The 10,132-nt window shown below is 46.7% G+C and overlaps 1 long non-coding RNA gene across 1 annotated transcript; it reads right to left on the bottom strand.

Moving 5' to 3' along the window:
* Positions 1 to 2,875: 2,875 nt before the first annotated feature.
* On the bottom strand, positions 2,876 to 9,148 carry LOC125414232 (uncharacterized). Its single transcript, XR_007236200.3, has 4 exons — positions 8,291 to 9,148; positions 6,646 to 6,876; positions 4,114 to 4,207; positions 2,876 to 4,035 (listed from the first exon to the last, which is right to left on the bottom strand). It is a non-coding gene; the product is annotated as an uncharacterized LOC125414232 (long non-coding RNA).
* Positions 9,149 to 10,132: the final 984 nt, after the last annotated feature.

Here is a 10,132-nt window from a genome sequence, read left to right as displayed (position 1 = left end):
TTATTCATAATATATATTTAGCACACTGCCATTGGTCTCTCTCTTATAATTTTTCCATTTGTTGCAGTTAAATAGAGATGCTTGAGGTTTTAAAATATGCAAAACCAGCTTCATGGTTAACTTATTAGCTAGACCCCCTCCTTTCATAGTTTCTAAATCCATGAAATAGTATTGAAAGCTTTTTAAATCACGCAAAATTAAGGAAACCATTATTTTTCTGGTAATAACTATTACCAGAAATACCAAGCATGCCATTGATTCGTAAATGTTATCACTAATAGCAGCATTAACATAAGGAAATTCCAAATAATTGTAACTCAGTGCTCAGTTTTTGTTACATTTACTTTGTGTGGGTGGGGGTGTTTGTTTGCACAGGCGCAACTTCGGTCAATCTCATGGTGAACTGGGGAAAGTTCCACGCTCTGGCCTCAGAATAGCCACAAAGTACTGGGCCTGGCGGATGCGCTCCAAGGCAGTGGCCACTTTAAATGTGATCAGCAAAGGTGCTCCGTGACCTGTGAGCTTACAGAAATCCTCACCCAGGGGTTCCTCCCAGGAGAATATGTGGTTGACCTTGTCAGATTCCCAGAAGCTCTTCCCACGCAAAGCTGGTGGGACTTGACACTCGTTCATTAATGAAAAGCTATTTTTACATCTCTCATCCTAATGAGCCAATCCTCATGTGCGGATTTTACAGAAAACGCTGAAGTGCTCCGTCGTGGTGCCTGGAGTGCGCGCTTCTCATCGCCGTACTTCAAACGCGAAGTGCTGCCGGGACGCAAATGCAAAATTAATTTTGTTCATAAATCATACTGTTTGTCCTGAAGCACTTTCAGGCAAAGTTTTTATAAAGATGGGAGAATAATCTAAAGCCCGGCTAGGACAAAGCTTTAGACTCTCCCTCGCTCTCATGACTCCTAACGGAGTAACCATGATGGCGCCCCTGGAAATCTCAGGGCTGAGTAACGGGACACAAAATGGCGAGGTCACAGCTATGCTTCCTCTGAGCTATAGCTTGAACGTGGTGTCCAAACCTAAACGACAGAAGCGGCATCCCTTCTGATGTCCCCTCTCCAGGAACCGCCCACCACAATATCATCCACTGCGCTGCTGGAGGGGTTGGGGTTGGCCCTTGCTAGGTTTGACTCAACAAGCTTGTTCGCTTGGTCGATACGGTGACTTAAACAGTGGCCTCCGAGCAAATCTCCAAGTCCTACCATCAACCTGCTAATGCAACCGTATATGGCAAAGGGGCTTTTGCAAATAAACAGAAGATCTTCAACTAAGATTGTCCTTCATTGACTAGATGGTGCATAAATCTAGTGACAATCTTTATGAATCATGTGTTTCATAGCAGAAAATGATTGGACACCATCAATGGAGAAGGAAAAAAAGGGGAGGGGCCTTGTCAAGGCAGGAGCGAGCCTGGAGTTACTTAGCTACAAAGTTAGTCCCTGGAAACGGGAAGAGGCAGGGGCTGTCTCACCTGGGTACTCCAGAGGGAACAAGGTCTGGCAAACACCTTGAATTCAGATTTTAGCCTCCAGGATCACGAAAGGACAAACTTCTATTATTTAAGCCACCGAGGTCGTGGTCACCGGCTTTCTCCACCCTTCAAAAGTAAAACCGCGTTCCAAGTCCTTCTCACAACCACGTCAATATCTTTGACTCTTCCTCTGTGCCTCCTGTGCTACCTAACGCAATTCAGACCACCACCAATCCCAGAAACATTTTAGTGAGAAAGAAAAAGAATCCCGCGGGCCGAGGTAAAGGATGCCGGTGCCGACCGAGCTGAGTTTTACTGGAGCTGAGCCCCTGGCATCCCAGACTTTGTGTGCATTTTCTGCTCAAGCTGAGCGCTTCTGCAAGGGAACCTGGGGCATCCCTGCAATCCTGCCCTCGTCAGCTGACGTCTGCAGCACACCTGGCAGACGTCCAGAGCAGAAGCAGTGTGTGTCTTTCTCTGAGCTTGAGAAACTGCAGAAACCGGTCTTCTCGGCGCTGAAGAAAGACAGGAAATTGCTTCTGTTTTGCCATGCATTTCTCAAGGCACTGCTGTGGGCTGGAAAACAGAGGTCCCGGTAAATCCAAACATGCTTCCCTCCTCTCTTTTCTGAACCTAACCAGACTCACCCGGAGCTGACTCAAGGAAGGGAAAGGGACCTCAGCAAAGCTGCCTGTCAGAGGCGGTGGCGACTGTCACTGTAAGCCCAGTATTCCTAAGACAACTTCCGAATGAGCTCGAATTTCAGCGCTGAAAAAAGTAAAATAAAATAAAAACCTTTATCTCTCCGCTAAGGTGGGCGCCTCTGGGTAGACAGTGTAGAATCTGTGCCGCCTGCTAAACCCAGGGATCCAGTCTCCTGGGTCTAATGAGATTATTGATTCCCACGAGCCAGCTGACTTCAGGCAAACCTCCTCCTCCCAGAGCAGAAAATCTATTCTGCAGTGAAGACAGCACTGTGTTTCCCTCCTGGCTTACTGCAGTTTCAATAGCCCTTACCTATAATGGAGGAATTTAACAAATGCCATATCAATGAACTGCTAATTACTGATTAGCGGCAACAATGCCAAGAACGAACTCTCTAAACATCCCCCAGCATTAACACGGTTCTTCTGAATTGGTCTTGACAGCTGCTTTCCCATATTTCGACTCCTCTCGTCTCCCTCCATATGATACTTCTCCACTCCAACACTATAATAACAAGACTAAAAACATTGCAGCAGATCAATTGTGGAGGGAGGCTTGAGAAAATCTGGGGAGCCTTCCGCAGAAGCCTCTTCTGGTAGCGCCTGTCACAGCTTCTCGTTACCGGAGAACAGAAATCTCAGCGAGTGCGGCTGTCATAACACAAGCAAGAAATCACAAACTGGATCGTAAAGAGACAGTTTTTATTGTGCTTGGATTTGGGCGGGCACAAAAATAAGCCATCAAGGAGCATGTATATGCGTATAAACACAGATATACAGTTTGGCAAAGTAAAATTGCATTGTCGTAGACATGCGGCCACAAAGCAATGAGATTAATTTCCTTGTCGTACTGGTGGAGACCATTTGCCATGTACACGCTCTGTGATTGTCTCAAACACAGCAACCTTTAAACAGCTAGCCTCACAGATATAGCAGAGTCTTTGCTCAAGTCAACACCCAACCAGGTTAGCTTTATGGTTCTCACAAATGCTCCAAAAACCTAAGCTCCATGATTAGACTAGCCAAGGTACAAGGGCACAAAACACAGAACCACCCCTACTATAGAGACAGCTACCTCTCCCTGTGTGCTGTGTGACCTCTGGTCTCTTGTACTGAAGAAGTCAGAAGATTTCCATGCCCAGCACTTATAACAACTGTGAATCCAGCATTCTGTCATCACGTGTGGACCAGGCACTTGGCTGGTACCATCTGGGAACCCTGCAGCCGCTCACAAGTGTGCATGCAATTTTACATGCACATTTTACAGACAAGGGATAGACCCTTAAAGGTTAAATGCCTTCCTAAGGGGCCACAAGTTCTGCATGAGAGTGGATTAGAATTCCTGTCTTTTTTTTACCAAGCCTGTGACTCCAAGACAATGTCCTTCTCACCACAATTAATGTTAAAAAGCAAACCGAAATGGCAGAGGCTACTTACAATCCTATAGCCTGCAATGAAGATCTAAGGAACAGCTCTGGGCAAGGATGCCAGAAATCTAACTTCATCTCATCCACAGAGACAAAAGTTTGCTTTCATTCTAGGTCTTCAAAGGTGGCAAACACGTTTAAATGGCCCAATTGAAATATGGGAAGTATTGTTAGGAACATGCCTAAATTATCAAAGGGAATTAAATTTTTGTTTGTTTGTTTGTGTTTCTGGTTGGCTGCGTTGGAGATAAGCTCTCCTCCTCTTCCAAAGGCTCTCTTGGCTCCTGTTCTCTCCCAGGTTCCGCACTGTGGAAGCAGCAGTCTCAAGAAGTCAGCAAATGTCAGCTGGGGTTCAGCCTGGTTGAGTTCAGACGTTTAGTTTTGGAGGACAGCAACACCAAGATCGCTGAAGCTATAGCTGAGAAGGAAACACACCAAGTCAGGCTTTGTGGCTTCCTCCCCACGTACCGAAGAAAAGAGATCTGGAAAAGATTACCGGAATAGCATCTATGGTCGCTGTTAGCTCTGTCCAGAGTCCTTGTCTCTATGGTTCTTGCTTTGTTCCAGGTACATCTAAAAATTTGAGGTCACTGAGAAAAAGTAGCCATTCATAAGATGAAGAAAGAGAAACCAGTAGTGACAACATTCTTAAGCAGAGCTGTATTAAAAACACAGTGAAGTTAAGAAACTCTGGGGGGCGGGGAGCGGGGGACGGAGGGGGGGGAATATTTGTTAAAGTAAAATAATTCTAATCACAAAGGACTGTCTTATTTTGTTGCCTTTCATACCAATACTTTGGTAACAATCACAAAAAAGAAATAAAGAGAAGGAGGGGCTTGTTATTAGTGTAGCTCAGGATCCCAGAGCTAGAACATTATCTTTTCCTTAGAAGGCAAAGTGGTTCGTGTTCCTGATGGCTTCAGGTTTCACGTGGCTGATGTTACAGTATCAACATGATGTAGGAAAAGAAAATCTGAATTTAAAATTTACATCCTCATCTCCTATGACCTTGAACAAATGATTTCAGTTAGCTGGGGGTGGGGACGCGATGTTGCACACCCAATATCTCAGCACTAAGGAGGCTGGAGCAGTCTAGGCTACATAACAAAAATGATCTAAAACGGAAATGACTTGGTTCGGTCCCGTCACATGGGGTATGAGCTCCCTGGATTGGATTTGTCAGAGGCTGGTATGACAAGAGCCACTCCTCAGGGCCAGTTTTATTACTAGACATCAATAAATCACCAGCTGTCAAAGTCTTGAAGAGCGCTCTGGCTTCAGGTAACTAACCTGCAAAATGGAGTTCTTGGATAAGTGATCTGAGAGCTCTCCCAGCTTTTCAAACTATGGATTTACAGAATAAAAGGAATGATTGCTCAATACATAAACATAATAAACTGGGGTAGAGCCGTAGAAATGAATTATCCCTCCGCAATAAGAAAAGAATGAACCTTAGATACACACAACAGTGTGGACAAATCTCCAAATACTGTTATCTGTACTGCGTGAAATAAACCCTACCCCCTCATTGACATAAAACCCTAAACTGAGGACCTGAACCAAGAAAGAGAGCGTTATCTGGGGTGTCGTGAAACTTTCAGGGTGAGAGATACCTTTGCTGCCACTGTCTTGATTGAGCTGATAATTTCCCTGAGTAAATGCATACGTCAAACCTTATGACAGTCTACACTGTAAGTATGTGACATTGACTATGCAATCTGATCTTAACAAAGTTAGCGAGAGGAAAGAAAAGAAACAGACGGGGAGCTTGGGGGAGTCTAGAGATCTGGAAAGATAACTGGATGGGAAGTCTAACTGGAAGGTGGAGGTGCCTGAACAGAACAAAGGATGGCCCATAAACACAGAAGGGGCTGCCGGCATCCTTACTGTTCCCCTTCAAAGGCCAGAGAAGCAATAAAAGCAAAGCCGAGGCTGGGGTCAGCACAATCTGGCTTTGCTTGCTGCCTGGTCGTCAACTCTGGCTGTCAGTATCACCATAGATGCTGCTAGGCCTGTTCTAGGGTTGAACACTGACTGGTCATTCTCCATGCCAATCACACTCAGCCCAGAGCACTGACTAGGCCTTCTCCACACCGACCAATCAGTCATACTCAACCCAGGCAGTTATTGAGCTTTCAGTCAGTGATACTGGAGACGAACTGTGACCCTTACGTTGACTAGACAAAAGGAGTGTCAACATGGCGTCATGTTGAGGAGTCATTCCAGATTCTTCTGGAAGATATTCCCAGCTCCCCACTGCTGCATAGACCAAGACCAGGAGTTTAGTCTCTGTTCTTTTCTTTCTCCTAACCTCTGAATTGGCTCTTCCAACACTTTTCTTGGGGAGTTCTGGGGGATTGCCACAACTGCGGTGAGTTCCACTTTCTTCAGGCTAAAGAACTTTACCGGAAGCTCTGGTAGAAAATCAAATTGGACAAAGATCAAAGTCGGGAGAATTCCTGGTAAGTGGGTCCACTTTAAAGGCAACAGTCCCTTTCACTTCTGATTAAAATGGAAATTGTCTATAAAGAAACTCCTTGGGACAAAGTTGAATCCGGAACCAGATTGAGCAAGCAGTTCATTACCCTTCAGTGAAAAATGAACGAGGTTCGTCTTTCAGAGGCAGGAATGGGGTCGCGATGGTAAAGTGGTAATTAAAAAGACGTAGCCTAAACTCAGCTGCACAGTTCTGGAGATCCTCCAGGGCACTGGAAAGAGAACGTAGTCTCCTCCAAATATAAGCTCTCCTCAGCCGGCTCTAATAAGATTGGCGCCGCCCTTTTTATATAGACCCAATTACCTCGACATGCCACAGAACAAATACTACAAACAGACTGTGCCTATGGCCACTAGTTAGACTTTACTGCTTTTAGGGAAGACATTGGCTTCCACTTGGTCCTCATTGACCAAGTGGCCAATACTTGGCTGCAGGTATATGGCTCATCGGACCCATCCTTTTCCCTCCGCACCTTATTGCCGTCTTCCCGTGCTCCAGCTCCATCAAAAATCAGTTCCGTAAAATTCTTACCGCTGTCATTTATTGAAGAAGGGAAATCCACGGCTAAATACATAGAAGCTGTTGGCAGTATTAATTAGACTCCAGACCATCACCGTGGCTCTTGTTTTTTCTCTTTTTCTTTCCTTTTCAGTAGAACGTGCAGCCTCGGTTACAGAGAAGACTTTCCCAGGAGAAGCCAATAATATAAGACTCCCAGTGGTCTGGGTCAGCCAGCCACTCCCCTATGAATCTCGGCGAACCCTAGTTTGGTGGAAAGAGCAATAATCTTACAGATTAATGAGATACAGATGGGAACTGAAGAGACAGCCCTGTGGCTAAGAGCAAATATTGCTCTTTGAGAGGACCCGAGTTCAGTTCCTGCCACCCAAGCCAAGCAACTCATAGACAACTGTAGCCCCAGCTCCAGGGGTTTGGGCACCTCTGGCCTCTCAGCCACGGCATTCACATAGACATACCCCAACAGACACGCACACACATACACACAATTAAAAATAATAAAATAAATCTCAAGATATTAAGAAGGAAGTTTAAGAAGTGCCCATTCCTTACACACTAGAAGGGGGAAGTGTTTGGCAGTGGAATGATACTTCCTGAATATACACCGATGAACACAAGAAAAGATCAGGTGAGCCTGCCTTGTCATAGACAACAGAGTTTAGGCCTCGAGTCTAAGCTAACCTTAACTAAACATGACAAGCCACCCAAACCTCCCAACGCCCATCCTAACTGCTGCTTACTGACGCATCCAGATGCCATCATTATAACTCTATATCCTTCCAGCATTAACTGCCAACCTCCTGGAGGTATACTAAGAACTAACTAGAAACATTTTGATTTTCTAAAATGAAGAAGAGTCTAGGAAGATTACTAGAACGGAGCATTATAATTCTTAATTATGGTGATCTCTCAAGCCTGGCAGGTTTAATGAAATCACGATCAGCAAATAAACCGCAGGGTGAGGGTCCAGGGCAGGCAGCAGCCGGAACAGAGTCAGGCAGAAGGCTCAGCTGAGGAACGAAGCCTGGAGATGCTCAGCGGTAAAGCGCCCCCTAAGAATCAGGCCGTAATTATAAACTAAGATTCCAGAGAGCTCTTTCCTATCTCGGCGAAGAGCTCATTTTTGAAGCCGTTCATTAGGTTCTGCCCCCATCTGTTGTGGTGGTGGTTGTTGCGTCTGCAGGGCCCAAAATGACACTAATTTTGGCGACATTTTCTTCAGCTTCTTACCTTTCCTAGGAAAGAATTTTCCTTAGAGAATCTAAAAGTCGAATTGCTTAGTAATGCATACTTTTGAAGACAGAAAGAAGAAGAAGAAGAAGAAGAAGAAGAAGAAGAAGAAGAAGAAGAAGAAGAAGAAGAAGAAAAAGAAAACCTCCGTTGAGTCTCTCTCGCGAACCAACTAAAGAGGCATCACTAATGCAAGCCACATTGTCAGAGTCACGGCTGCCTACTGAAATAGGGATGGGACAGAGAGAATTAAAAGGCACAGAAGTCAGGACTCCTATTAGTACTTAGGGTGAGAAATAACTGCGCCCTTGTCCTATGCTAGCGGAGAGCTCAAAGGAGCACAATGGCTCGTCTCAGGCTCCTCTGGCACAGCCAGGGGACATCAGGAGATGCCTGTTTCCATGCACGATGTTGCTATGGGAAATACCTTCATTTGCAGCAGTCTGAAAGAGATGTAAGCCTACTCAGGTGTTCAGCAACCAACAGTTTTCGGGTCATTTTCTTCCTATGTTTCTATTGGTTTGATCCGCCGCAACGGTAAATCCTTCTGCAGCCCTGAGGAAGCGGGACCTCCAGTTTGAGCCCCGGACAGAGGGAAGCTGGGTCCGTCTGTGGTGCGAGCGAGCCGCCCACGAAAGCTAGAGCAATCGGGCAGATCCTGGAACCATGGACAGAGGCAGGAGTGACTCTGCTGCCCCCAAGCGGATTTGGTCACCTGGAACCCTCCAGGCACAAGGTCGCTGGCTTAGGATGGCGTACAGTGATCAATATCTTGGGACGGTTGGGTTCCCGGGCCAATACAGCTTTCGCACTCACGCGGACGCAAACCTAGTTCTGTCACGTGACCCTGGTCCTGCCGACCTGCTACTGGCGCCCCTCACCTTCATGCCGTACATATTTCCTGAGCTCTGGTCACAGCGGCGCGGTAAGCCATTCCGATGGTTTTACGGCAGAGCAGCAGGCCTTGCTCAATCATCAGGTAGCTACGCCCTGCGATAAGACTTCAAACAAAGGGGACAGCATTCCGAGAGCAGGGAGAAGGCAGAAGATCGGATCCCTAAGGATCACAGAAGCAGCTTGAGGGTGTGCTTTACACCCAGGAAGGTAGTGCCGTGTGGGAGAGCGGGAAGGAAATACGGAGAACAGAAAACACAGCCTGAGCCATAGCGCAGAGGCATCACCAGGAACACCCTGGAGAGCATGTGGTAAAGCGAAGAGGCGTCTGGGTAGGAGGAGTCGGCAGGAGGCAGTGCGTACAAGGCGCAGACAAAATCAGATGTGTCCTTCAAATGGTTGAGTTTCGCCCTCATAGACAGGGGAACTAGCACAGGTAAGGTGTGGTCCGGCCTGTGTTTTCAGAAGCTCGTGAAACCTGCCGGGTAGAAAAGGAGTGCAGTGCGGAGCCTAGGGGAAGAGAAGCTGAAGCAAAAATAGGATTTGCCAGGGGAGTGGGGAAACCTGGGCGGACCATGTGCACTGACGGGTTCTGAAACACTGATTCTGACAGGCGTGTGATGGAGCTGCAGATCTATTGGCTGTAGAGACTGAGGGAAGCAAGGGGATTACTGCCGGGCTTCCTGCCGTGTCTACAAAGAAGATGCTCACAGCACCCTTGAGCGGGGGTTGAGAGCCGTGGGTGCTCAGGCTTTTGCATTGGGTCGTATCGCATTTGCACCTAGAGATGAACTACGGGGAATTGGAAGTACAGATCTGGGCCTCATGATCCATAGGCCCGTTTTTGGATGAGAAAAATTGAAGCTTAGAAATGTTGGATACTGTCTCTAATTCGGTCCCTAGCAGAGGTGATGTTTTAGGCATGCGTGTGGCTGGTCTTAGCCTAGTATCAGAGATGAAAGGCAAAAACGACTCCTGTATGGCAAAGCCAGAGACAAAAGAGAAAGGCAGAACCCGAGAAACACAGGTTCTGAGGAAAGCAGAAGACCTCTGAGCCAAAAGCTGAGAAAACAAAGCAAATTCTACTGAAGGAGGAGGAGCCAAAGGGCCAAAGGGAGGATGAAGACTTGATGCTGGACCAAGGAAGGAGGGGGGGGTCAAAGGACTGAGGGAGGATGAAGACTTGGTGATGGGCCAAGGGAGGAGGGGCCAAAGAATTGAGGGAGGATGAAGACTTGGTGATGGGCCAAGGGCTAGGTGGGTGATTTCACGTGCCGCAGTAGTTTAAATTGTTTAAGCACAAAAGTAAAGGAGGTTCTCTTGGGCAAAAAGAGGCCAGGCTAGGTGAAGTCAGACTAGAGAGAGGAGGTGTGGA

This window comes from Myodes glareolus, chromosome 27, assembly GCF_982192425.1.
Source record: "Myodes glareolus chromosome 27, mMyoGla1.1, whole genome shotgun sequence".
NCBI classification, from domain to species: domain Eukaryota; kingdom Metazoa; phylum Chordata; class Mammalia; order Rodentia; family Cricetidae; genus Myodes; species Myodes glareolus.
This window is presented reverse-complemented; position numbering and strand designations above follow the sequence as displayed.